Genomic DNA, 24,775 nt, shown 5'->3' on the forward strand with positions numbered 1-24,775 from the left:
CAGCCCACTGAAGGACTATATTTTGACTGCTTTATTGAAAAATTGATATGAACAGGGTCTCTGGTGTAGAACAAGATAAGGATAAGGTTAAGAGTGTAGCTCTACATGTGAACTCAGTTCACTATTGCAAAGCATTGTTTTATGGCTTTTTCTTTCTATGTTTAGAAATAACTTTGCTTTGCTTTTAAAAGTCACAGAGGAAGCTGCTTCTGAGCAGCCCCTCCTCTCCCCTGAGAGTTTGTGAAGAAATATATAGCTGGTAGGAATGTGAGTCAAGACTGATGATCATTTCATTGTCCTCCCTCTCTCTCACTCCTGCTCAGCCTTTACACCTCCCTTCGTCCTTTGATCGCTCAGCCTTCTTCCCCTCCATCTCCTTCTCCATTCAGCTCCACCTCCCTCTCTGCCTCCTTTCCAGGGGAAGCTGCCTGTACTGTGGCCTTCAGCTGTTAAGACTTCCATTTTAAGTCCATATTTCAGAAGGAATGGAGTTTTGCTCACAGTATGTTTGCCAATATGCTCTCCCCTGCCTGCAGCCACCTTGCACATCCCAAGAGTTCCAATGTAATGGTTTCTTTGGGTATCTTCCAGCTACAGTAGGGACTCATAAGCTGATGGGCAATGTCCCAGTAATTAACCATGTGGAATAACATGTGCTGGTGGATTGGTCTCTCATGGCTTACATCAATTCACAAGTCTGGAAATAGTATCAAGGCTTGTAAGAGCAATGAACTAACATTTCCAGAACAGTGTAGTCTGACCCATTTGTTATCCAGCCTCTCCAGTTATGTCTTCTGAATTGAAGACAAAGCCCTGGCAAGGAAATGATGCTTTATGAAGCTGACCTAGTTACAGATCAGCCAGCTGGTGAAACCTGCAACAGGATAAAGAAAATGAATGAATTTTACGTGCAGATCTATACAAATGCCAGACTAAAAGGCCTCAAGAGATCACACTCAGTTGGCAATTTAAATAAGATTTATGGCCGTCAGCTTTGTTCCTGGGGCACTAAAGGCTGTGAAGGTTAGTTAGCATGCTCAAAACCATGGTAAGTACCTCTGAGCTGCCTCTGCATGGTCTGGCATAAAAAAAGTAGCAGGAATGGGGAATGATGAGCCAAAGGGAACTAATTTATCAAGTGAATATGATGCTAAGTAGGGGAAGGATCAGAGAAAAATGTGTAACCTCTTTTGCTGGTCCTTCACTCCTGCCAGCAGAGAGATATCTACTGGGACCACAAACCAACTCTGTGAAACAGAGACTACGGCCTAGACCTGCAAATATGTATAGATGCACTATTCCCATTGGTATTTCTTTGAGAATTAGGGGCTTAAACACCTTTGCTATAAACCCAAGCATCTAAAAAAGTTTCCTGTATTTAATCTCTGTAAGTATGCCTTTGTATATAACTTATGCACATACACACATGTGTGCATGTTTTCAGTTTTACCTCTGGTGACATAAAGCTGTGCCTCTGTCAGGAGCTCACAAAGGAAATGTTCCCTGGTTCAGGAACTCTGTTTTCCATACCATTATATTGTTACTGTCACCCTGGCAAGCTCTGGGCGAGGCACAGCAATGCATGGGGACACTTCTGAAGGCTGCAGAGGTTGTTGACCACACGTTGCCTTGCAGAGGCACCCAGATAAGCAGGATTTGTCAGCTTGTGTTTGACACCACATGAGCTCATTGGTGCTGGGGCTGCTGCCTTGGGCCGGGACAGAGGCAGGTACTGCTTTGCAAGCAGAAGTGAAGCATCCAGATCCTGGCTGTAGATCTGATGGTTGAACCACTAAATAGTATTATTCCTTATGGCTTACTTCAAGAAAACAGGCAGAGTTGCTCTTATATGCACATTGGCTTGTGGATGTCTTTGGGCAGCTGAAGGACAATGCACTGCTTGAATCTGCTGTGCTAGCTTGGTGAGATTAGCTGCTTTTTCACAGCCACGTGCAGCCCCACACAAGCAATCTTTCTGTCCTTTTAATCACTGTTTCTCTCAAACTTAATTCCTCTTGTTTCCTATTTGACCTTACTAAGGCCTCATTGTCTCATTCTCCTGTCACCATGTGCTAGCCTGGATGAAAAAGCCTTGAATTAACACAGAGGATGTGAAGTAAGAACAAGCCAGAGATACTGCTACATGAACTGCTTTGGGACAGAGCTCAGCTAAGTGAGCAAATGATTTTCAATCTTCACCTCTTTCTTTTACGCCTTGTGTCATTCAAAACACAAGAGTAGAACGTGAGCAGCCTAGCAATGCTGAAGCCAGGCCACATTACTCTGTGCCCTGCTCCTGCCCATCTTTTCCCCCTAACCTATTGTAGAGGCAGTATGAAATAAGGACCTCATCTAACACCCTGCCAAGTTGACATTCCTAATACACTACATACTGTGTAAACCCACTGAAGCGTTTCTCTGCTCCCAGAAGCTCACAGAAATTAACTGGCTGCTCAGAAACTATATGCCCACCTTCCTATGGAAAATGGCAGGATTAACAATTTGGATCTCTTGATGTTCCTATATTCATAGAATCACAGAATCATTGAATGGCTTGGGTTGGAAGGGCCCTCAAAGCCCACCCAGTTCCAATTCCTTCCTGTGGGCAGGGCTGCCACAGGACCCCATCCAGCCTGGCCTTGAATGCCTCCAGGGATGGAGCATGGGCCAACTCTTCGAGCTTGTTCGGTCCCTTTGGATGGCATCCCTTCCTTTTGTCAAATCAATGAACTATTCACTGGTGGGATAGGACTGTGTCTGCTGCTGCTACCTACAAACATCAGCAAGAGCTTTCTGGGGAAAGACATCTTCCTTCCTGCTAACAGACTCAGCCACTATATATAACTCCACCACTACCTGTGAAGTCTAGAGGAGGCAGAGTGAAGATTAATCAACAAGAACATTTTAACTGAATGCAAAAATGTATCTCAAAAAATATTTTTAGAGGCCAAGGGGGAGAGTGTTTTGTTTACATAACATGTTATTTTCAGATTTGAAGGTGTTTAATAATCAAAGCTGACTGCAGAAGAAATCATTTTCAAGACGGACTGACTAAGAAAAACATTCTGTTTTTTCCCTCAGTGGAATCCAAATATTTTACGAAAGGGAAAGAGGAAAATCAGCAAGGCTCAGTGTGCAGCTGAGAAGGGAAGATTTAAGGGTGATAAGAGCAAACAGAGACACAGGCTGCTACAGTCTTGATCATGTTGCAGGTGTACACACAGAGCAAGATCCTGGGCCACTGTCTTCAAAGGCACATCAGGAACGAAGAAATGATCAAAATTCATGGATACCACTAAACTCACATCAATATCTCTCCTAGTGCTAATGGTAGAAGACTCACAAGATGCCTTGAAATATCTTCCCATTCATTCCATAGCGCAACTCAACAAAAGGCTGCAGAGCAAGTTTTCCTGCAAGCTCTCTCAGCATATGGCTTTGAATTGGAAAGCAAATTTATTCAGTGGAGCCAGATGTATGGTTTGGGACTTTTATTCGACTGAGCATTGGAATAAAAACAACTTCTTTGCAATAAACAACCCTCGGTGAGGCAATACAGCTAGCTTGATTTTCATTTCCTGATAAAGCTCTGCCCATTTCTCTCCCTACACTGCAAATACCTCGCAGGATCTGTCTTTCTATGGCTAATTTTAACTTTTCGATAATGTGATTGCCTTATGAAAAGTGAAATGGTTTTGAGAAATATGTGCATACAATCTGACATGTGTGTCAGATTAGGAGAAAAGTGCACTGCAGCTTCCTATCATTTGTCTGTTATGATAGATGCATACCCACCCTTACACATCATTTTCCATATTTTATGGGCTGAGCACTGGCAGCTCCCATTGAATTAGTGAGAGTTATCGGTGCCCTTCACAACTGAAATATATCAGCTCATTAAAGAAAACTCGCTCAATACAGGAACATTATGGCAGCACGGGACACTTATCAGCTGCACTTTGCAAGTAGTAAAAATGGGAACTTTTCCAATAAAGTGGCACTAAAGGAAAATCTCAAACACCATCCTCTGTCATCTTGTTGCCTGTGATTTCTGAGTATAAAAGAAGTCCATAGCAGTCCAGCTGACTGGCCACTTATATGACTGAGTGACCTAAAATCTTCCATCTACTGCCACTCCCAATGGAATCCCAGAATGGCAGAGGTAGGAAGGGACCTCTGGAGGTCATCTCCTCCAACCCCTGCTCAAGCAGGCACACCCAGGCAGAAGCCTTGTGCGTGGTTTGCCCCATCCCCAGCTTCATGCACACCACCAGCTCTTGCTATTCACTGGCTTCCCCCAGCACAGAACCCATCTTTGGCATCACGTTCTGCAGGCTGGGGTGACTTCATTTGCCCTTCAGCACTCAGCAAGCAGTGAGTGATGATTAAATGTAATAGTGAGGCCAACTCACACCAAGAGTATGACATTGTACTGTTGCAGTGCTGGGTCACAGGAAACCATCAACTTTCACCAGCTTGACCTAGAAGACAGTGATACATTCCTCTCCATGAAAAGAATCATAGAATGACTTGGGGTGGAAGGGACCTCAAAGATCATCTTGTTCCAACCCCCCTGCTGCGGGCAGCATTGCCAACTGCTAGATCAAGCATTAGCTCAGGGTGCCCAGGGAAAGAGGGATGCTATAACTACAGAGAAGATAACTGCGGGAAGAATGCACTAAGAGAAGCATAGGAACTTAAGAGGCAAAGAGGTTACTTATTATGCCAAGATAAAGCAATCTTTCATCTAATTTGCAAATGATTTCAGTGGTGCCATAAGCAGAGAACTCAGACACATTTAGCAAAATCGGTTTTGCAAACAAGTCCGTTAATAAGTGCATTTATTTTTGATGGGCTACTCAATGGTAATAAGAGTGTTTAATACCTCTATTTAATGTCTCCTCCTTATTGAAACTCTCCCCTCAAGAGCAGTTTAGGAGCCCTGAACAAAGCACTGGGGGCTGCCTATGAGCACTGTTGCCTGCCTGGAGCATTACTCCAATGGTATGTTAACGTGGCTCATCTGTGGCATGCTTTTATTGTGGTCACGGCTTTTATTGGAGAAATGCTGTGTTATTTCAATTACAGCCCTTTATGGAGCACATAAGTGGGCAGTATGGCAACTGACTGGAAAGGCAAAGTCATTTTATGGTATCTTCATCTCCCCACAAAAAGCTTCAGACAGTGCCAACTGGCAGAGCCCACCACACAGACAGAAGATGAAGATGCTTCACACTGTAACATGTTAGTTCTGATGATATTCTGACATGAAAATCTTCAGATCAGCTCTGACCAGGTTTAGATGTGGAGGTTTGTACAGACAGCTCCCAGGATTGTTGTATAACTATTCGGTTTTTCAGTTCCACAGCTACTATGAAAAGTATAGCCCATAGTCCTACGTTACAGCATGTATCAGTCCCATGGGTTGCGGCTGTACTATGGCTAACAGAGAGAGTTGAGGAAGTCTTTGTGTGCCCAGAGATGCACTGAGGGCTTCAGCTGGCCTGTGCTGAATGGGAACAGGAGCAAGGGGATATATTTAATGTTGGAGTTGGAGACGTTGGAGAACGTAGCGTTCAACCCACAGGAGGAACAGAGGAGGTGAGCACCATCTGCTAAAATTTGCAGCTAAGAGTTGTAAAGGGAGTAAGCAGAGATGTTTAAACAGCTCTGAAGGAGCTAGGGAAGTCACCACGGGCTGAAAGATGACTGAGTTTCCCACAGGAAGAAAGTGAATACCCTGGGCACTGCTGGAAGGCAGAAGATAACAAGGTCAGTAAAGAGGAAAACAAGCAGGAAAATGGGTTACCTTTGCCAAGTCTTCTGAGTTACTTGCTAAAATGGTCACAATCCAAAACAACATGAATGAATACAGTAAATTGTAAGAAAGGAATATTTTCTTTATACTAGAAAAAGAAATCACATTTCTAAGCTCAGTGAGAACTGTGGTTCTTTGATGGTAAAGCATTAAAATGGGCTGACATCTGTTGGATGCCAGAGAACAAAAGTTACGCCTATTAGAAGTATTCCTCAGGATGCTGTAAACTGCGGTCAGTAGAGCGAGATGTGCAGAGGTGACAGGATCTGTCAGACAGTGCTTCTTGATAGTTCAGGGTCAGCACGAAGGAGCAGACCATGGCAGCCCATCCTAACGCTCATCATTGTAATTGCCTCAGCACTGCCAAGAAATCCGTGGCTCTGAATATATGCCACACCAAAAGATTTGGGATGAGTTTTTGACTGACACGGTTATTAAGGTAGAGAATTAAGAGAATGAGAGATGGCAGAAGATGATAATTACACATGCCAGTCAGGAAAAAATATTGCAATTAATAAGAAAAAGCATTTCTGAGCACGACATCAACATTTCAATTTGCGTGGGTCCCAAAGGAATGTTTTTAAACTGATGTGAAAGGTCTTAAGACAGCAATATTTTTAACTTAATAGTGATTTATCTATTCTGTCTTTTCATGAAGGTAAATAAGAAGTTTCCCAGGAATTACAAGACACATGTTTACACTCCACGTTAGCAGATGAAATCATTATGCTTATTTATCTTGTAGCTAAATATTTGGAAGAAAGCCATTCCAGGCAGTATGTTAAAATGTATGTTTCAAGCAAACTAATGCCTTTTCAGAATAAATTACTGGCAGGAGACTTCACAGCTTTCTGTCATTGCTCACTATTGTATCCTGAATCCAGGGTGAGACTGGAGGGCAAGTCTTTAATCTGTGACTTTCTTCCATCTCGGTTTATCCAATAATTCTCCAAGGTAACTTTTAAGCTATCTCCTTTTTAAACATGTTCCCAAGGCATTCACAGACATACAGCAGCTCCACCAGCTCCTCATGACTCAGGAAAATTACTCCATAACAAAAGAGCAACTTGCAACCTTTGGTGCTCTTCCTTCTGTTCTTCTAGTTGAACAGGTAACAGCAATAGGATGAGAGGTAATGGTTTCTAGTTGTGCCAGGGAAGTTCAGGTTGCATATTATAAAAAATTTCTTCTCAGAAAGAGTGGTGAGGTGTTGGAACAGACTGTCCAGAGGGGTGGTGGAGTCACTGTCCCTGGAGGTGTTCAATAACCGTGGATGTGTGGTACTGAGGAACACAGATTTGTGGGCAATATTGGAGGTAGGTGGATGGCTGGACACGATCTTAGAGGTCTTTTCCAACCTTAATGATTCTATGATTCTATGTGATACTGTGATTCTCATCATTCCACTCTGACATCATTTTCCCTTGGATCTGACAGTGGCCCTGCCAACCTTTCTTACCAGGAAAAACCTGTGGATAGCTCACGGACTTGGGTTTTAGCCTGGCTCCATGCCGTGATTGAACAGCAGCTCTAAGCCCCATCTCCTCCTATCACTAATCTGACTGATCACAGAGACCAAAAATAGTTGCACCCTGGTGTCACTATTAGCTATAAATACTGATGAATTGTTAGCACTCAGAAACACAAAACTCTGTTCTGGGGGCTGTACAACCTTAGGGTGGAAGCAACATTTGGCCCATTCACAAAGAACATCTTCCTAAAATAATACAATCCACTGCACCTATTATTTTTTAAAAAGAACACAGTCTTTTGACTTCCACTGCTCAGAATTTGAACCAAGCACAATCTGAAGAAGAAAGTCTTCACCTCTGCTTAGCAGAGACGTTCCTGAAGCATAAAATTGTCTACCTCCCCCTTAAGAATGCCTGTTCTTTGTTAATATCTTGCCAGTAGCAAAATAAATTATGCCAAAATAGTTGGTCGCACTCAAAATTTTCTATACAGCAAATAAATGATATTGTAATTGCTTATTGCTTCTGTTCGCATTAAATTTCATGAAGTAATTAGAATTATCTATATTCAAGAAGAAAATTCTGTCATTCTGTTTCCTCAATCAGTTTGCTGAAGTCTTGCCTGTTCTAAAAACTTCTTTATGTGTATTTTTCAAGTAGAACCCATTGTTCTGCATGCTCTCCCATCTTGGTTACAAACCCACAGGAAGCTTGAGCTTCCTGGCTCTCCACTGCCCTGAAGGAATTAAAACAGAAGATCTCAACTTAATGTCTCAGCTCAAGGGAATGAATCGATTGGAAATGAACACAGATTTGGCTACTGTGACAAACTGATAAAAACCTGAAATTTAGCATTTGTCTTCATTTGGCACAAGAAATACTTCCTGCTCAGAGTTTAGAATACTTTTCTACAGATATTAAAGCTTGACACAGTACCACGAGGAAATATTTTTTCAATTTGGTTTTACAGCTGAATAAACAGAAGTATAAAGACAGAAAGAAGATTGCTGGTTTGCTGTAAATACTGGACACATTTTTCCCCTCTTATGAGAAGTAGACGATGTATATATTTCATATTTAAGAGATCCCTGCAGACTTGTTTCAAATTAGTATTTCTATGCAAGTGAGTGGCTGTCACTGTGCCTTGAGGAATTTGATATCTCCCTGTTTAGAGACAAGAAGTGATATGCCAGATATGAAAGATTACTTTTTCCTGAAGCTGTCTTGAAAACAGGTGACACTCACTGCCAACTGGAAGCAAGTTACATACAACTGCATCGTAGCAAAACACAGAAATCCTGTTGTTTTGGTTTTTTTTAACAATCTGTCTTCATGTAATGGAACTATAGAATCGTAGAATGGTTTGGGTTGGAAGGGACCTTTAAGACCACGTAGTCCCAACCCCCTGCTATAGGCAGGGACACCTCCCTCTAGACCAGGTTGCTCAAAGCCCCAGCCAGCCTGGCCTTGAATGCTTCCAGGGAGGGGGCATCCACAACCTCACTGGGCAACCTGTTCCAATGTCTCACCAGAGACCAGAACTGAACGTAATGCTTCAGGTGGAGCTTCATCAATGGTGATATTCAGGTGGAGCTTCACAAGAGCAGAGTAGAGAGGCAGAATCACCTCTTCCAACCTGCTGGTCACATTTCTCTTGATGCAACCTAGGACACAGTTGGCCTTCTGGGCTGCAAAAGCACACTGCCGGTTCACATTGAATCTTTCATCAATTGACACCTCTGAATCCTTCTCCTCAGGGCTCCTCTCAAGCCATTCTCTATCCAATCTGTATCTGTACTTGGGACTGCCCCAACCCAGGTGCAGGACCTTGCACTTGGCCTTGTTGAACTTCATGAGGTTGTCATGGGCCCACCTCTCAAGCCTGTCCAGGCCCCTCTGGATGGCATCCCTTCTCTCTAGCGTGTCAACTGCACCACTCAGCTTGGTGTCATCTACAAACTTGCTGAGGGTGCACTTGACCCCACTGTTCATGTCACCTACAAAGATGTTAAGTAACACTGGTCACATATCTTTGCTAATGCTTACTTAAAACTCAAATAGAAACACACTGCAGTCAATGAGAGTGCTTCCTATGATATGTTGAGCTTTGAAGCAAATACACAATAAAAAACGCACCTTTGGGGATCTTATGGAGCTGATTTCAGGCAGGAAGAAAAAGAGGGTGAAGATATACATGTGAGTGAAGAATAAGCAGCAAAATATGGAGAAATCTTTTTTACGAGCATGATATTTATAGGACTGTGGTGCAAACAATCTTTTCATTTATCTCACAAGTGGCTTTTATGCCCTACAGAGTGACTGAGCCTTATTAAGACAAATCAGCTCTGCCAGCAGGAGTGTAAGCAAGCATGTGACTTTCTGCAATGTTATTTAATGGTTGGATGAGTGCTCATAGGAGCTCCAAGAGATCTCAGGTGCTTTTGTGTGCCGAGTGCCTTCTGCTGAGGGCAGCTCTTCCCACACCACTCCAGCCATCCCCCAGCCTGGTACTGGGAGCTCACTCCTATCTCCCAAAGACAACGAGAAACACTCTGCCCTGGTCTGCAAAAGCACGCTGAGAAACATGAATTTAGGGTAGAATTGCCTGACTACAGCCCTGTTTTTCAGATAATTAAGAAAGTCAGGCTGGAGAGACTTAGAAAAGCACGCAGCGCTGGCTTGTGTAATCCTGCCCAGGAGTTTTCGTGCTGAGTTCACACAAATCAGAGCTACTTCAATCCCAAATACAGCCTGAAGTGCTGCTTCAGAGAGATTCATTTCAGCTCCGTAAAGTTCAATTACTTCTCTAATCTCTACCTGACAAATTTAGTTCATCTTTTCTTTTTTTTTTTTTTTTTTTTTTCTTCCCAGATTTAGGAGCTGATATTTGTGCAGCACTCAGTAAATCAGAGCCAGGGCACATACCAACACCAGAAAGTACAGCAAAGAGGATGGGCAACCACTGGAGGACTACAGACATTACCAGCACAGAGCCATAGAAACCCCCCAGTCGTAAAATCACCGTTGCCTCAGAGACAAACAGGAGACCTTTCAGAGCAGAACCGTCTCCGATTTTGTCACGCTCCAACATTTGCTGCTTTTCAAACATTACGTCCATTTGTTCTCTTAATAGCATGTTGGCTGACTTGATGCTGGACAGAGCGGTTTTATAAAGAGCAGTTGCTCTGTTTTTAACCCTTTCCTCACATGTGCCAGCAAAGAGAACGCAGTGCAATCATATTATTTCCTGATCCACTTTGTTTACCACTGGCTTGGCTGCTGCACAAATAAGAACTGCTTTTATTACTTATCAGCAGGCTGATAAAGAGAATTTTCTTGTCCCACTGTCAGCACCAAAGCCTTCAGTGTTATTTGTGTTTCAGGTGATCTTAGAACACCGCAAGGCCCACCAAAGTGGGGATATTTGTGAGCTTTTAATTACTGAAATTTGCTGTTCAAGTCTAAGCTCCTCGTGGTGCTCTTACAGGAAGGCTGAAATCGTGATTTCTGTGGGAAGGCACAGGGGACTTCAGTGAGAGCACACACAGCTTTTGGGCAACCTGCTCCTCGATGGGCACACCTGTATGCCTGTGCTTATGTCATCTCTCATGAGCCCAACAAGAGGAGGCACACTGTTAACATGCTCTGAAACAGCAAGTTTTAATGATGGTTTTAGGTTTCCCAGCACTGCCTGCATGTTGCACCGATCCCTCCAGCTCCCCCAGGACTGAGGCAGCACCTCCAGGCACTACCATACAGGCACAGGGACTGTGGTACTCTGACCACAGCATTGTAACACAAGCTAAGGAACAGCTTCTTCACTAACAAATTCACACCACAAAAACACATCGACTTCTTTAAAGGAGGTGAATCATGAGTGCCAGCTGCTACACTCATCTTTCACTGCTTCAGCCTGCTACAGTAATCGAGATTTGTAAACCTTAATTAGTTTTCTGCTCTTCAGTCATGCATTACCACAAGAAAAAAAAATCAAAACCACTTTTGGTTTTGATAATAGGTATGTACGTGGATACAGAGGAATGCATACTTTAAAAGAGAATAAAGAAGGACTTACTTATCCTGCTGTAGGATCAATGCGGGGAGGCAGGACGACAGCGAGAGGCTGGCCTGGTCAGGAGCAGAGAGCTTCAGTGGCAGGGACACCTTGTGTGACACTGCCAAACAATGTCATAGAATCACAGAACGGCTTGGGTCAGAATGAACCTCAAACCCCACCCAGCCCCAACCCCTGCTGTGGGCTGGCTGCTACCCACCAGCTCAGGCTGCCCAGGCCCCATCCACCCTGACCTTGAACACCTCCAGAATTGGGGCACCCACAGCTGCTCTGGGCAGCCTGTGCCAGTGCCTCACCGCCCTCTGAGAAAAGAATTCCTTACCAACATCTAATTTAAATTTCCCCTCTTTTAGTTTAAAACCATTTCCTCTTGTCCTAACATTATCTATCCGTGTAAAAAGTTGATTTCCCTCCTGTCTATAATCTTCCTTTAAATACTGGAAGGCTGTAATGAGGTCTCCTCACAGTCTTCTCCAGACTGAACAAACCCAGCTCCTTCAGCCTGTCTTCATAGGAGATGTGTTCCAACCCTCTGATCATCATCTTGTAACCAATTCCTTAACCACCAAATAGTCCACCCTTCAAATCCCTGTCTCTCCAGTTTAGAGATAAGGATGTGGTGGGGGACCACATCAAAGGCCCTGCAGAAGTCCAGGGAGATGACATCAGTTGCCTGCCCTTTGTCCACTGATGCTGTCATTCCATCATAGAAGGCCACCAGATTGGTAAGGCACGGCCTTCCCTTGGTGAAGTTATGCTGGCTGTCTCAGATCACCTGCACGTCACTCATGTGCCTTAATATGTTTTCCGGGAGGATCTGTACCATGATCTTCCCAGGCACAGAGGTGGGGCTCACTGGCCTGTATTTCCCCGGGTCCTCCTTCCTCCCCTTCTTATAAATGGGAATGATGTTTCCCTTATTCCAGTCACCAGAGATTTCACCTGACAGCCACTTTTCAAATATGATGGACTGTGGCTTGGCAATGACATCAGCCAGCTCCCATAGGACCCTGGGATGCACATCATCCATCCCCATAGACTTGTACACATTCAGTCTCATGAGTCTCACTTGCCCTTCTTTTCCCTCAGTCTGACCGGCAGGTCCTTGCCAAGCCATTCTGGTTTCCTGCCTCCCCTGCTCACTTTCTTATTCTGAGTGATGGAGAGCTCTTGCACTCTCAGAAAGGCATCCTTAAAGAGTAGCCAGCTTTGCTCCACTCCTTTATCTCTAAGGACAGCTTCCCAGGAGATAGCAACCAACAATTCCTTGAACAACCTTAAGTTCACTCTCCTGAAGTTCAGGGTCCTGACTCCACACTTTGCCAGGCCCACGTTCCTCAAGATCACAAACTCAACCAGGGCATGGTTGCTGCAGCCCAGGCTGCCTCTGATCTTAATGTCATCAATGATCTCTGCACTGGTGAGCACCAGGACCAGCAGTGCGTCACCTCTAGTCGGTCTGTCCAGTACCTGAACCAGAAAATTATTGTTGATGGACTCCAGGAGTCTCCTGGACCACTACAGCATATCGTGTTGTATTCCCAGCAGCACACACACAGCTGCATTAGGACAAAATCCCCAGTAACAACAAAGGAAGAAATGTCATCCCTTAGAGCTGCCAACTCACCTTTCTGCCCCATCACTGCATCTCCCTGCCTGAGCAGTGCAGGCAGTGCAGGATAAATGCTCTCAGTCTCAAGCGTGCATCCCTCAATGAGAGTAAAGTATTTAAATGGGGGCTATAAGAAAGAAGGGAGCAGACTCTATAGCAGGGTCTGTTGCAATAGCACAAGTGGAAATGGTTTCAAATTAAAAGAGAGGCGATTTAGACTAGATGTAAGGAAAAGGTTTTTTATAAGAGTAGTGAAGCACTGGAACAGGTTGCCCAGAGAGGTGGTGGATGCCCAATCCCTGGAGACATTCAAGGTCAGGCTGGACGGGGCTCTGACCTAGCCGCAGGTGTCCCCATGCAGGGGAGTTGGACCAGATGGCCTTTAAGGGTCCCTTCCAACTCAAACAGCTCTATGATTCGCTGCAAAGCCTCTTGTCTGAGTCTCCACTGACTTCCTGCAAAGGCTCCGTAGAGACTGGAGGTTTTCCCAGGCATTTAGTTCACTGCAGATTTTAACTAAGCATCTCAAAATACTAGTGAGAAGGAAAAAAATCCACTTATGTTATAATTAGATGAACCAGAAATAACTTCACCGTTTTCCTGACATTGCTTACATTAGTATTCATCGGGCACAAAACACTGAATAAGCTAATGAAATGATTCACTTGTTCATTTGCCTATGCATGTTGATAACAATATGCCAAGAACCCAAGGATTTGTTAACAGCCTCATTTATTTTAAGGATGTTGCTGTCATTCATAAAACGTTGGCCAGCTGCGATGCATCCCTTCACCTTTCCCTCTTAGCTTCATAAATCTCTGATTAACCTTTCAAAGCAATATTAGGCGTTTTGTGAGGAAAGCAGCAGCATCTGTTTGCAGACAACTGCTGATCACCTGCTCACCTTGTGAAGGTTTCTCAGCCTCAAACCTTCCCAATGTCCACTGCACCACACTGACATGGCTCATTGCTTCCAGCCTGAATGGAAATTTCTCATCACGGTTCAGAGCTTTGCCATCGCTCTGCATAGGAGGAGAGGAAGCCCTAGCTCTCCTCTTCACCAGGCAGCAAAGATTAGTCATAAGGCAAATAACGTGCTGTCTGCTCCCAGCATGACTCTGAACAAGCTAGCTGTTAAATGGGTGGCTATTCACCATTACACAAGTAATGTTAAGTAGTAAGGCACATGCCCCTTGGCTCTTGAAGTTGGCGAGGAGGCCATCAGAAACCAGTGACTGGCAACCTTCTCATCCACAGATATTGCTGGTACATACCTGGTCAATCTGGGTATCTCACACAGTGAGCTGGTGCCCTTCTCTCATTTTATGCATGGGCACCCGAGGCACAGAGCTGAAATAAACTGGTCAAGGTCACACAAGAAACCTGGAGCAGATCAAGAAATGTCTGAGTTGCAAAGGATTTTGAACCATGGCCCTTGATGTCTGATTAGCAGCTCAGAGATGGCAGGCTGCCCATGTTAAACACTCACACTTAGAAACTCATCAGTTAGACGTTTGATGCTATGGACACCTGGTGGTCCACCAAACACTGTAAGAGTAACACGTGTGTCAGCTCCAAAGCAGTTTGAGATTGTCTGGATCCTTATTAGTAACAGGAAAAATACCCACATCCTAGGTCGTTCCAGGTCTATATGACATGCTTTATTGAGAATATTGATAATGTACAAGACAGATTCTGGGCTGCCAAGAACTGAATGCATTACAAGTAATGAAAAACATGGAGTAAGGGTACAAGAAAACTAATAGTAAGAAAACATGAGGTACCTGTAAGGTGCTATTTCACATCATGTGGAGTTTTGGTTAAATATTGTATTAGGGATTATTGGAAGGAGGATAATCCTGAGCCTGGGTATGCTCAGAAACATTCTTTGGTCTGGATGGCCTCAATAAGCCCCTCTATTCTTCACGTTACAAGACTTACCTCCAGGACTTCTCAGGGTATAAAGTCTGTCCTGCTATCTTCAAGTTTCCTATCTGGAAGTGACATGTTTGAGGGTGCTGGTGCACTAAGTAGGGTTGGAGTTGTGTAGCATTGTCTGTAATCTCACTGGCTCACAAACACAAGACTGATGAATAGCACCAAGATGATCACTGTTGTGCACACCTCTCCTTCACGCTGTGCTATTCCCTCTGTGCAGTGCATCACTAGGACATGTTTGGATTGAGAATCAGCAGCCCACACAGACCTTTAGAAAAGGCCAAGGTTACACTCTCATCTCCTTCTTCTCCCAACTAACCAATGTATGGGGGAAAAAAAAAGTTTCTATTTCATTAGTTACGGGTTAATCTGGTGTTGTAAAGCAACTGAAGGAAAACTCAATTGTGTGGCCGTTACTATGCAATGTGAAGGAGGCAGACCAGATTTGTGCTGCTTGGCCTTCTATTAAACATTTTATTTTTTATTTACATTTATTATTTATTTATAAATAATTTATTTTATAAATTTATACCGGAATTGCTCCTGCACAGTTCACTCACACTGCTCAGTGGAGTTGCTCTGACACATCCCAGCAAAGGCAGTTGTAGAACTCCTTGTCCAGTGCCAACTCTGCATACTACCTAAATGGAGCCAAGAAAAAATTCAGAGCTCCCACACACACACACCCAGGCCCATATCACCTAAGGCTACGCATTGCCCCAAGACTTGTTCTTCATCCCATCAGAAACCAACCACTGCATTTATTTTTTCAGGGCAATGCTTCTTCTTTACTGACTTCCATCCCAACATGTCAGCACACACTGTGGAATTTGGGTTGTTCAAAGAGGGAGATACCTGTTACTCCTAAGTAAACAACTTTTCCCTCTCCTACTGCCATCTCCTGCAGTACATGCTGTGTCACATTAGCATGGGGAAGCTGAGTTGAGCATATTCCTGCAATGGGCTACCCTCTTCTCTATGACTCTTGCCTTCTACAGCTCCCTCTTTATAGAGGGCAACTGTGGCTCTTCCTTGCATTGCCCCAGGAATGATCAGAAGCCAACAAGCATGAGAAACAAGATTCAGGTTATAGGTGTGAGAGGTAGGAATGCAGCTAATATGGCTTAATGATAATCTTCCATCAAGTGAGCAATCAGGTGTGCTATAAAGATTACATTAATAAGTCTCTTCCGCCTATCCCAGCTGTGCTCAAGGTTGGTTACTGAGGTTGAAATGACACGTAGCTCACCAAGCTCCGGCAGCCCATCGTCAGTGAATGGCAAAGGCTGTGTCCTCCATCCAGGGTGAAATTTCCAATTTACACAGAGGGACAGAGCTTTTACATCCAAACCTAATAAGTCACAAAATACCAGATTCTGAAGCAGATCGTTAGGAAGTCAAATATTCATTCTAATATTTTTAGAGGCTCCGGAAAATTCAATGCTACGTATTTTCCAACCTCAGCAGTTGGACTCATGTTACTAAGCAAACTAACTGCAGAGCAAAAAGATACAAGAGAAAGTACTGATAAAGGGTTTTAAATTAAATCAATTTTCCTGTGAAAGCTGCACATAGATTAAAAATGGAGATGTTCCCTTAGTGTTACCTACATAATTCAAGTCAACAGAATATTAATACCAGTTACATATCTGAAAGAGAATCCAAACTACTGCAAATTTAATGGAATTTAAATAATAACTGAATTCAATTGAAGTAGGTATCACTATTCACCTTTTATATGGTGATTCTAAATGTATAGATTTGTCTATGGATTGAACTCCGGCTGCTCCAAAAAGTAAGTCAAAGTCCAGCATTGCTTGTGCTCCATCATCAGAAGAGAAAAACAGGCTACTCCCAAAGCAGATGCTGCCCTAGCTCACATCTGGAGAATGACAGCTGCTGCTGTCACTACACATAGACGGATGGGGACTGATGTGGCTACATATTGCGAGTCTAATTCTATTCTTAGTTTAAAAAAAAGAGTAATATCAGAAAACTATGAGGAAAAAAAAAAAACCAACAAGCAATGTCATGGTTTTATGATTTTTGGTTATCAGTATTCCACATCACAACATCGTGCAGTGTACTGGGAGTTAAAGAGCAAATGCTTTAGTTCCAGGTACCTGTCTGAAAAAGAACTACGGTCCCCAAGAGCCTTTTCAAGTACTGTTATCATTCCTGCTCAAGGGAACAGATATAAGGGCACAGGTCATCTGACTCGGCTCTCTTCTCATCTCTCCGTGTTCCCTGTCGGATCGGCTCACTACTGCTGCTCCCGACTGCACGCAAGGCTTCAGTATTAGCGTAAGGCCTTTGGCTCTCGGACAATCTTTCTCTCAATTATTGTGGATTTATATTGTATTATAGTGTGTTATCTTAAATTCCGATACTATATTTAGTAAATTAGTTTGTTTCTCCTCAGATCATTGCCGCTGTTTTAAATTATTTTGGGGTCCCCTGTTTCCCTTCCTGGAGGCACGGATTTTGCGAAATCCCTCCACCCCACTAGTCACAGAACTGGGCAGGACCAGCCCTTAAACCATTGACAAGCAACCATTTTTTACTAGCATGAAAATGAGCTCAGTAAAGCTTACAGAGCACCTTTCCTGCAAAAGCACAAAGCACCGATGAAAGCTGTACTGGCCCAGGCATTCATGGCTTTGTTTGCCTCTGTCTGTCCTGTAGCTTTCTGTTTGATGAGTGTAAGAAGTCAGTGTGGTTTCCAGGGTAAAATAATGGAAGCTGTAATTGAAAGGTGTCCACGAGTTATTAGAACAGTTTTTAAATTACAGTGAGTATTATTTTTCTGTCATCAGTACAGACTTAATGATGATTCATGTCCCAACAAGATTCTGACCCTCTACGGTTAGCCTAAGCCAAGCAAATGACTTTACTTAGAATCAAAAAATGGTTGGAAGGGACCTTTAAAAGGTCATCTGGTCCAACTCCCTGCAGGAAGTCACTAACTGTAGACTTACTCAATAGCCTATGGGAAAAACAAGCCAACAAAAAACAAGAACAAAAAAAAGAACTTTTAAGGAAATAATTTATAACAGATGTAAAACAAGCACAAAAAGTTGATTAGATAATTCCCAAGAAGGATGATTTCTACATACAGAAGTTATGTAGACTGAACTATCAAAAGCACAAGGCTAAACCAAACCAGATTTGTCCTTCCCGGATGATCATTCCTGTAAAAACCTCCAATCTTGGTAATTGGAGGTAATGGCAAAGCAGACTCCTGAGAAGCTGTTATCAAAAAAAGAAAATATTTCAGACAGTAAAAGTCAATGCAGCAGTTTTTCATGCACGTTACATCAATAGCTTCATTCCCATAAAATGACACCAAAATCTCCTTGAAAACCCATGTGCAAAAGGCCAGGACAGTAGTGGAAAATAACCAAGTACTCAAAGGATGCTAACCCCTTAACTACCTTTATATGACAAGGACCTCTCTCATCAGTGGCTCTTCCCTTGTCCATTGATGAAGTGACACCATCATAAGGCCACCAGGTTTGTCAAGCAGGATTTGCCCTTGGTGAAGCCATGTTGGTTCTCCTGTATCACCTCCCTGTCTTCCACATGCCTTAGCATAACTTCCAAGAGGAACTGCTCCATGATCTCTCCTGGCACAGAGGTGAGACCCCAGTAGTTCCTGGGGTAAAACTTTGCCTTTTTAACATTGAAACAATTAAATCTAATGTTTGAGTGTTACTTTTAATGGCATAATAATAATAAGCTGTAATGGACAAAAATAACAAATCTTTAATCTGAAAGTGGTTGGAAAGATTATCAGAGCATTTGATCAGAATTCTTATCTGTATGGGTAAGGATAAGAAAGCTAGATCAGAATGGATTAGCTCTGTGAATGAATTAGCTATTGACTTGAAAATGTCATTTCTGAGTGTTCCTGAGTTTAACCTAGAGGCATAAAGCCATTTTGGAGCTTAGCTATATACTAGCCAATTTAGGCCCACATGACAAAGCTAACCTGTCAAATTCAAAATGAAATACAGAAATGGATTCTGGTTGTTGAGAATGGTTTTAGGCTATGTGGAATGGGTTTAGGGTGCAACAGAGGTTCTGAATTGATGCATTAAAGGGCATTAAGGCTCACCTTCATTAGCGAGAAAATAAAAACTGCTTTTTTGGTGTTTTTTTTTTTAAAGATCTTCCCAAAATGCTTGAGGTCCTGCAGGGCAAGAGGCTACTGAAAAACTGAGCAATGAGATTTCCACTTTAAGCGGATGCCTAAAAGCTGTCAGGCAGACCAGAGCAACGTGCTGAGAGATCTGGAATAATGGATGTTGGCAGAGCCATCTGAAATTCCCTTAAAAAATCTAGATTTAGCATTGTTTATTTAGACCATGCAGAGATAACTGCAGCACCCTGTCAGTGTGAGAAAGGCCAATTATCATGCTGACCTCAGCTGTTTCCTCAGGGCTTTTGCAAGCACGAGTTTTCCCTTGCAATGCCCATTAGCCAGCAGGAACCTGACACCTGACAGTGTAGGCCCAGAGAGGTCTTGAATGACGCCCCAGATCACCTGCAGTTAAACAGTGCTTTGCTGTGGTGAGCCCTGGATGGCACCCATTAACTTCAGGGCGTCACCCTGAGAAGATAATCTGTACATCTCAAGGGCAGCAGCGGATACCACTGTACTGCAAGGAAAGGGGAAAAAGATTTATGAAAAAATGGGACACTTTTTCCTATTTAGACGAATTATTAACCTGCAATGTTTTATCTTGTTCCTCACATTCTATTTTCTCACCCAGTAGTGCCTTGCCTGAAGAAACCATTTATCTCTGCACCCTTCCACCTCTAAGACCAACAGCTCATGCCCTACCACCACTAAGACTGGGGCATTTTTTACATCACCCATCATTTCAAACAGCCTTAAGCTTGGCCTGAAGTTTTGAAGTTACGTAGTTAGAAAACATGCCAAAGCTTCTGAGGGAGCAGATGGACACTTTAACTTGCTTTCATGATTTGTCTTTTAAGTCAATGCTGTGTGCATAATCAGCCAATTATCTCCTCCCTCAACAAGACAATCCTTACAACTACACAGGGAAAGACAGAAAACCTTTTGCAATGCACTTTAGGAAATTACACATGAGGTTGGATGTTCACCTGGCAAAAGCCATGGTATGTCTTGTGTTAATTGCTCAATATTTATGCAAAACGAAGATCACTCCTTCAGGCAAGCTTCAAAAATTCATTAACCCCAAAAATAACACATAAAATCTCTCTTTTCCCTCAAGGCATCAAGTTTCTCTTTAATATTCCATTAATCTCAGTAGCAGGACGAGTCTTTTCAGTCTTTAATAAACATCAGATTTATAATACAATCTCCAGAAACAAGAGCTCCTTACTACTGGATAAATAAAACTCTCAGCACAGCTCTGCTACCCAATCCTGCCCCATGATATCCAGATACTCTCCCCTGAGCTGCTGGGAAACAAGCTGCAATACAGAATCGTGCAGCCATTTATCAACAGAGGCCACTGATGCTTCTTTATATGTACGTACTTATGAGTCAAATCCTTTTCCCCCCTACCAAGTCTGGAGAGAAAGCTGCAACAGCTACAATGCCCTGGCTTTGCAGGCTGTGGTATATGAAGAAAAATGAAGTTAGTGCAGTGACTTGGTGGAGTTGGGTTTTCAACACTTGTTCAGCAAGCCCTCAATAATTCAGTGGTAGCTTCGTTTCCCATGAATATTGTACTCAGTTGTAAACTTGTGCCAGCAAAAACATGCCTCACGTCATTGTGAATTTTCAGTGATGCCAACAGAAAAAACATCTAATCATTTTTGGAGATGAAATTGCTCTCTGTGTGCACTGATGTACCCTGCGATTCCCATTTAAAGGCTCCCAGATATGACTCACTGGACTGCAGTTTTCCATGCAAAGAACCTCCTTCTGAATCTATCAGCTCCTTTTAAGCACGCTTGAAATGAGGACAGTGGTAAGAGTATATGATCTGAGCGCCTGCAAGCTTTGTAGAAATGGAGTGGAGCACAAACACCTAAATTAATTGACCCAGTAGCAGGAGCTCTGCAGGTCCCTGCTCTCTTCAACCAGTTACTGTTTTCTTAGAATCATCAAATCACAGAATGGTTTAGAGGTTGGAAGGGACCTTACAGAACACTTAGGCCAACCTCCTGCCATGGGCAGGGCCATCTTCCATGACATTAGGTGACCCGCAACCAATCTAGTGGCTAAGCAGCACGCAGGAGTCCATCAGGCAACTGCCATCCCTATGGCTGAAAAATGAAAAAAATTGCTACTCCATCCCCTTCCTAATAATTCCTGGACATCCTACTTTGTATTTTTTGGTTTTCTGACCTGACATTCAGGTGCAGCCAGTGATGGGGCTGGCAGTACTCAGTGCCTCATGCGCTGATGGGGCCTGGTGCTCTGCGCCAAGCAGTAGCACCAGGACCCAGGCTGAACAGGGCCTAGATGGGGCACTGTCCTGCCTGACAGCAAGTTAATTATTTGTAATAAGTAAATTCACATCCTGAGCCTGATATCTGTACAAAAGAGGAGAATGACTGAGAGCTAGCTATTGGAGGCTGGTTGCTGAGTGTTGCTCCTCTGGCACATTGCAGAAATGCTGTGTTCAGAGGGCAATCACCAGCAATGATTTTCACCAGCACCATGTTTCCCTGGCAGGAGGCCTGGGGTTCTCCAGCCACAGAATCACAGGGGTTGGAAGGGACCTTCGGGGATCACCAAGTCTGGCCCCTCAGTCATCACCTCTGCACTATGAAAAAGAAGGTGGAGGGAGGTGAAGGTCCCTGGTGAGTGCCAGATTCCTCTTTCAAATCAAATTTCTTCTCAAACCCACCTTGTCTACATGGCAACAAAGAAGGGCATCTCTGTCAGGTTAAACTGAGCAGCACATCTGTGTTTGTTCTTACACTGCACTAAAGACATTCTCTCTGCCAAATACCTCTACAGCCATCTCCAAAGCCTCTTTTCACCTGGCTTTCTCCACCAAGCATACAAGGCCAGGCTGTAACCAAGCTACCAAGGTGACAGCAGACACGCCTGCCATGGCCACAGTCACTGGATGCCTGTTGTCACTCTCAAACAGGACTGAGTGCAACCATTCTCCATTTTCTCAGGCATCTAAATCTCTTTTCTTTCTATCAGCATCCTTCCTACAGATGGAGGGTCTGAACGGATGACTCCTACTCTCACCATGCTGAATGCTGCCGCTCCCATGATCTCTAATATCTAGTGGTGGGTTTAAGCACCTCCATGACGCTCCATCAGGCTGCCCCCTCTCCATCACACACTGACATCTGCTCATCTCTGGTCTCGCTGCTTTATCACTCCACCCAGTGCTGGAGACATGTTCAATGACAATCTGACACGCTTCTGTACAAAGGCACAGCAGATAGTTACCCCAGATGGAAAATCCTTCATTAACTGCCATCTTGAAGCACAGATTGCAATACCATTTTGATTCTCTTTAAGCCTTTTAAGAATTTAAACGTGACCCTTACTCCATAATGTCTTGCTTGTTTACAAATTATCTCAGACACTTGTCACTAACTATTTAATGGCTATTTTCCTTTGTAAGCTGTTCTGTGATTCTGTGAAAGAACGTTTGCATTGTGTCTTACTCACACATCACCCAAGGTCACTGCTGCTTTGGGTACCACGGTTTATCTGACAGCCTCCTCCATGTTACACAGACATTGTAAAGCAGCAAAGGAATGAAAAGCAGAAATACTCAGGAAAATCAGGATTGATTTGCAATTAAATAACAGCTCTTTGCTTTCCAGCGTTTTACTCCAGCAGCTTTAAAATCTCACTGCACACGAACCACGCTTCTTATCTACCATTTGCATAACGCTGAAGATGAGCAGAAGTTTTTATTTTAAAATTTCCTTGTTTTATTTACAGCAATAAATACATTCTCTTCTCCCACTGGAATCCCACAGCCCACTCGCACATTAATTGCATTGGTGGAATGCCTCGAACTCAATATTGCTGTTTAGCAGATGGTACTTCATCAGCTCCTGTTGCTAACGTCTTTCTGACCTACATCACAGCCAGTCTTTTCCTTATACCCACTACTAGGCAACTGCAGGTTAGATCTCCTTCCCAGCCACTCTTATATCTCCAAGTTAATACTGAAGACAGTTCAGAATTCCTCCTTTTTTCTTCTCTCCCCTCAGACAACAAGAAACATCCGCTCCCACTGCTGTTACCTCTAGATCAGATAGAACACTCAAATTCCACCGCATTATTGTCTGAAAGTGAACAATTTTTCCCATGTTGGTGGGAAAAATGTTGCTTGAATTGGAAGGGACTCTTAAAGACCATCTAGTCCAAATCCCCTGCAATGAAGAGGGACACCGACAGCTAAAGCTGGTTGCTCAGAGCCCCGTCCCACCTGACCTTGAATGTCTCCAGGGATGGGGCATCCTCCACCTCTCTGGGCAACCTGTTCCAGTGCTTCACTACTCTTACAAAAAGCCTTTTCTTTATATCCAGTCTAAATCTCCCCTCATTTAGTTTAAAACCATTTCTTCTTGTCTTATTAGAAAATAACCACTTGAAAAAAGAGGACAGAACAGACAGCAAGGATTAAAGCTAAGTGGCCACAATAAGACAGACCTGACCAGGAGGAGAAAAGCTATTTCATGCCGAGCCCTGCAAGCTGCAGAAGGACAGGACCACATTTCTCACGTGCGCTGCCCCATTCCACAGGGATCAGCTCTCTGGCAGGTGGGCCCTGCAGCTGTCATAGCCCCAGGCTGCTGACCTGGGAAGTTAATGCCTTTGGGGACACACATGAGAAGGGAAGAGAAACAGAAATAAGCAGAAAATCAGGGAGTCGTTTAAAAGTAACGAAGATCCTGGTCCTGTTTACTGCTGAGGCACAGAAGCTCTTCTAGGAAACACCCCCAGTTGTGGTATGTCACACAGATAATCACAGTGCATATGGTATGCCATTTCAGGAGCTTATTCCCAGTAGAAAATTTAAAGGCCCTTTTTCCAAACCAGGCTTCAATCACCAAAACCCTCCTACTGTAATTCTTACAGAGAGTTCACAAAAAAGTATATCCTTCTTTCTTGGGCAGGAAAAAATGAGAATTCCATAAGGCAAAACATGGACTTGACCACAGATCCTACTTCTAAACTATCTGCCAATGAACTTTAGCTATGTAAAGCTCATTTTCTCTTATTTTTCCACCAAAATGCTGTGAAAAGTTGAAAAACACTTATTTTTGTGGCGATGAAGCACCGCCACTTGACAGAGTGCAGCACAGGGCCACAAAGATATTTAAGGGCCCGGAGCATCTCCTGTACGAGGGAAAATGATCCTTGAATTGTGACTCAGTTTAGATGCTCATCTAAAGCAATACATATTCAAATTATGCTTGGTAAGAACTGTGTAGGTCATTGTGAATGTAACCTCCTATTAATTTCCATGGAAACTGCAACAGCTACTAGAGGGCACAAAAACACTACGTGACAGAGCAAATTCTCAGCTACAAAACACTGTTTTTCAACACAGTCGCCACCATTGGCCAACTAGTGTGGATGAGCCGATCAAAACACTTCATTTTGTGGAACGAGAGCTGTGCGTGGACATCCAGAATATAACTCGTCTTTCACATCACTTTTGCCAATGCTGAAACACACCACCCACCTCTTCATGGTGCTCTCATCCACTGTTTGGTCTCCGCAAGTGTTCAGCAAGCACTGATGAACATCAATGGGTGCAACTCTTTTCTGCACAAAGGAATTCAATTCCATACCTTTACTCCATACACACTTCCATGTCAGACACCATTTTGTCACACCTCCCCTCTGCCGCCATCTGTCACACAGCAAC

At 43.5% G+C, this 24,775-nt stretch overlaps 1 long non-coding RNA gene across 1 annotated transcript in view; it reads right to left on the minus strand.

Annotated features, from left to right (window-relative positions):
- The window catches only part of LOC121109914, a 54,587-nt gene extending 43,130 nt beyond the window's left edge, over window positions 1–11,457 (minus strand). Inside the window, exon 1 of the long non-coding RNA XR_005857663.1 lies at window positions 11,366–11,457. This is a non-coding gene — a long non-coding RNA (uncharacterized LOC121109914). The remainder of the gene's footprint in view (window positions 1–11,365) is intronic.
- Between the last annotated feature and the right edge of the window lie 13,318 nt (window positions 11,458–24,775).

Source organism: Gallus gallus, chromosome 2 (assembly GCF_016699485.2).
Source record: "Gallus gallus isolate bGalGal1 chromosome 2, bGalGal1.mat.broiler.GRCg7b, whole genome shotgun sequence".
NCBI lineage: Eukaryota > Metazoa > Chordata > Aves > Galliformes > Phasianidae > Gallus > Gallus gallus.